Here is a 4,904-nt window from a genome sequence, read left to right on the forward strand (position 1 = left end):
CTTGGCCCCTGCAGGGTCAGCCGTAGCTCTGCCAGTGCACATTTTCATTCACCTAAAAGAAATAACTAACATGAATATTGATACATGTACACGTTTTGAAAAAATGTGATCATCCTATGATAAAATACACCAGAAGACATACCGTCGTTAAAGCCGTCGATCTTGTATTTCCACCAGAGTGCACATACCGTCGTTAAAGCTATCTCTAGAGGAGACACCAGAAGACATAGACGTCCCATACAACCTCACCTTCTGTCATTGTCGCACCACCTTCGATCCATTGCAAGCAGCATGACTTGTCGCCTTTATTGGAGCCACCATGCATAGCACTTACCAGCATCTCAGGCATGAATTGGAGCCTCCACCTGAGTTGCCATGTGTAGTACCTGTGACGACACGCATGAATTGGAGTATCCGCAAGAGTTGTCCTGCGTAGCACCCATTGAGCGGGTCAAACCTAATCCAGAGGTGGAGAGGGCATCCAATACTACCACCGTCCTCAACAAAGTTGTCACCATCTCGAGATGAAGCCTTCGCATCGTCGACTCAATCATGGAGGTTGGTGTCGTCGAAGAAGCAAGCCCTCCATGCCAATTGCGAAATTCCCGTGCCGCCATTTGAAAATGTCATGGTGACCTCATCGCAGCCAGACCGACGCCGCCTGGCCGACTAGTTAACACCGACAGTGACAACCTCCCCACCGCAAAATGCAGCAGATCCTGCTCTTAGGCCCGTCGGCCCGAAAAACAAGGCCTTTACGACCTGAGCAACAACGTCTGCCCTCACAGCCATAGGCAACCCGACATCCACCATCTCGGGGCCGCCACCCCAAAAACCAGGCTCCGCATGGCACACACGTGACGTCCAACCCGATGCCATGCTCTAGGTTGGAGATCTCTTGTCGCGTGGACATGGAGCTGAGGGTTCGCCGCCCGCCAGGCAGGGCTTTACCCGTCGGATGACTATGGTGGTGGTGGGGTTTTTTAGAGGAAGAGGAGATGGGGCGGCAACTCGGGTATGCCTGAGCCTCCCCTGGGAGCCACGCATACGTTTCACCTGAATATATTAATAAGTCTGTCAGGCCCGGTCCTGAGGGGGGGGCGAGCGGGGCGGCCGCCCCGGGCCCCGCAAAGGGAAGGGGCCCCCACCAGGGTGCTCTACTTCGTACTGGGCTACGCATGCGCAGGAAAAAAAATGAAACAAGGCCTGGCCCGAGTAGTAGCACACAGGCGCACTGCTATAGTCCTTCCTCACGCACATACACGCCGGCGGATCGTGCTGATCGATTCGCTTTGAGGCTCGCAGCCGCCGCCGCCGAAAACAGTCATCCGCCGCCACTTGCCTCCTCTCTAAAATTGATTATTCCTCTACAGCTCTGATCTTTACGAAACCGTCCCAGCCAATCCATCCGTCTAATGGATCTGAAGGAGATATATAGGTACGTCTCATATCAAAATTCTCTTATTTATCTTAGGGTTTATAGATGTTTCAGTTTTTTGGATCCACCCAAGGTTTAGATCGGCGATTGTGTGGACGACAGAATTATGGCTAGGGGATTCATGTCACCCCCATCACAATTCAAACAAATAGTATAATTATATCAGATTAGTTTCTCTTCTAATTTCATTTGTATTACTGTATTACTATTTTCATTGAGTACTACAGTCCTAATCCTAAGAACTCTTGCTGATTTCGTAGGTAATAACAATATAATACAGCACGAAATCTCGGCTCAATTCCGTGCAAGGATTTGAGATGTCACTTCCTGAAGATGAACGAGGTGCCAAGAAAAGTAGAGAGGTATGTACTTTTCTGAACATATTTTTTGTGATACATAGGTAACTGAGATCTTTAATTACTGTGAGTTTATTAAAATGCATTAGGCATAATATTCAGAAAATATGCATCGTATACATGTTAGTTAATACGAGCTAGTACAACCAAAGTAGTAGCGCAGAGTGTTGCTGTTCAAGCGGGAAGCAACATGACGCCACATGAGACTGGACATGCACGCAGGACGATATGTTACTGCCTCATGCGATGCTTCTCCTGAGTCCTGAACGCCCTCAGGACTTACGTGTCACCGGTCACAACTGATATTTGGATGACCACACCCTGTCACCGAGAGGCGAGGGGCTAAGTCGTATGTCGAAAGTCACCAAGAAATTATATTATTATATATATAATTACTTTTATGTTTGTCTTAAGGGCCCCCATATTCTAGTTTCGCCCCGGGCCCCCGAAACCTCAGGACCGGCCCTGAAGTCTGTCTAACTTTGTTGGACCTGGTTTTATGTTTGCACCTACCAGTCAGTAATTATTTGATCAAAATTTGGCGTTCATGCTTCTAGAAATATAAACAGACTTGGCGCCATTTAAATCTTTTCAATTGAACTTGACAAAGGCACTTATTATTATAAATTCTATTCTTCCTTTTGAAATGCGATGACCATAAGCAATAACAAGCGTACCAAAGGTAAAAAAACCACAACGATGTTTATTCCCAATCAAAGCCAAAAATCCAAAGATATTGCAGACATTGCACCATCTGCCAATGTTGAACTCATATGCATTTTATCGAATGTGATGATACCCCGCATGTAGTTGTTGGAATGTTTTGGCTGTTTGAAACGTGAATATATCAAGTAATAATATGATGAATAAAACTGAAAATACATATAACTTAGTGTTTTATTTTTGTCTAGTTGCAAAATATTTACTAAATATAAAAAGCATATAGCATGTTTGCATGTTGGGGTGGACTTTTTCCTATACATGGCTGCATGTTGATGTGAGTCTTTTACCATGCACATCTAATGATGTGGTAGCATGCTTGTATGTTGAGAGGAATAAGTTAGTCAGGCCTAGCTATTTAGATATAGAAGATTAAAAAGAAAATAAAAACCAAAACTATATAACTGATAAAGATTAATTTACAGGGAAATTTAGAGAAAGGTAGTTAGGTGAGACATCATAATACTCCAATCATCGATGAGGAGTTCATGAGGCTACGATGTGCATCTGTTTGACGATAGAAGTAGGCCATCGGAGCACTTTGTTATTGTTTCTTTTGAATAGCTTCCAAAGACAAGTATATTTGAGAAGCCATTAAGAAAAAAGCAGCATTGTTGTATTGCATCCCTCCCTCTGAGAAGCACCGAGCCAAATCAGAAAAATAAATACTCGACCACGGATTCAGAACATTGCACAATATTTAATAAAACACTCGATGTTTCCAAAACAACCCTCCTTAATAGTTTTCCAAATAGGCTCACAAGTTACAACACAACTGTACGTAGAACACAACCGCTGAAGCATTGGTGCTTAGCCCGATATGGGGCCAGGTCACAAGTCAATTACATTGCAGAAGCTACATCTCGTATTAAAACTGAATAAGCCTCTTGAACATATTTCAGACATCCACTACAAACACTACTGGTTTCACACACAAACTATTTTTTTTTCTTAACCGGGAATTTTCTTAATGCAGAGTGGTTCGCATGTATAGAACACGTGCAGGTCTAGCAGCAGCCACTCGGGCAGCTGCTGCGACGGATAAGTTTGCTTGAGCCTTGAGTCCTAAAGACGTCCCCAGCGCCGGGGTGGGCCAACAGGCTTGGGGAGGTTCCTCACAAAACGGCGTCGGTGGTTCCTGAAAATATGGAAAAACAAATTCTCAAGATCCTCCAAGGGCAATGGCTGTATGTGCGTATGAACAATAATCAACTTACGCCATGGGGTAGACTGTCATCTCTGGCCCCGCTGCCCGAAGATTGAAGAAATTGAGTGGGATCTGGTCATCACTCGGTGCCATTGCTACTGATTAGCAATTTTCGCACTATATGCTCGCAGCATGTAGATGACGTCCAGCTCCACCCCCACCACACACCAACTGTGTGTGCAACCTACGGATTCCTCCACCACGTATGCATCCGCGGACTGTGATCTGCTCCGGCTCATCACATTGGCATGGAATTAACTGCCAATCCTTCCCTAAGTATGGCAAATTTTTGGTGTAGGTACAAATACCCGACTCAGACCACTTCGAGGTGTGCTTGTGTTTTGGTGTGCTCTAATCTCCCATGCTCAGGTTAATTTGGAAACTTGTTGGGCATCGGCCTATCACAAGATCTTGTTCATCATAGCTCCGTCTTCAAGGGCTGGCTAACTTTGTTGGTTCTCTCGTTTGAATGGTTTTATAATTTATACAGCAGCAGTAGAACAAGAAACCATGCATGGATATATATTGCAGGTGGAAGGGCTGGTATTGCAGGTGGAAGGGCTGGTATGCATGTACTTTACCCAATAACCAAATTTTTGCACCATGTACTCGCAGCATGTAGATGGGGTCCAGCTCTACCCCCACAACACACCAACCTTGTGCGCAACCTACGGCTTCCTCCTCCGCGCATGCATCCGGGGCCTGTCATCTGCTCCGGCTCCTCACACTGGCATGTCATTTACTGCCAATCCTTCCCTAAGCATGGCCGAATTTTTGTATAGGTACAACTAGCCGACTCCGACCACTTCGAGGTGTGAATGGGTTTTGGTTTGCTCCAATCTCACATGTTCAGGTTAATTTGGGAACTTTTTCGGCATGGTCATATCACACGAGCTTGTTCATGAGAGCTTCACCGACTTCAAGCGCTGGCTAACTTGGTTGGTTCTCTCGTGTGAATGGTCTTATATAGCAGCAGTAGAACAAGAAACCATGGATATATACTGCAGGTGGAAGGGCTGGTATGCATGTACTCTACCCAATAACCGAATGCAAGTGGAAGGTCATGCATTCCTCCTGCTTGTTTTGCGTGTGGGCATCGGTCGCCCATTTTGCGATGTGCACTTCTGGATCGTTCCCTCGTAAGAAAACTAAGCATGCATGAATCCCATCAAAGAAACGAAAC

The 4,904-nt window shown here is 45.5% G+C and overlaps 1 long non-coding RNA gene across 1 annotated transcript; it reads left to right on the forward strand.

Moving 5' to 3' along the window:
• Window positions 1-1,282: 1,282 nt before the first annotated feature.
• Window positions 1,283-3,739, forward strand: LOC119344379. The gene is made up of 3 exons (XR_005166620.1): window positions 1,283-1,438; window positions 1,699-1,800; window positions 3,491-3,739. It is a non-coding gene; the product is annotated as an uncharacterized LOC119344379 (long non-coding RNA).
• The last annotated feature ends 1,165 nt before the right edge of the window (window positions 3,740-4,904 follow it).

The sequence above is a fragment of the Triticum dicoccoides genome, unplaced genomic scaffold (assembly GCF_002162155.2).
Source record: "Triticum dicoccoides isolate Atlit2015 ecotype Zavitan unplaced genomic scaffold, WEW_v2.0 scaffold166926, whole genome shotgun sequence".
NCBI classification, from domain to species: domain Eukaryota; kingdom Viridiplantae; phylum Streptophyta; class Magnoliopsida; order Poales; family Poaceae; genus Triticum; species Triticum dicoccoides.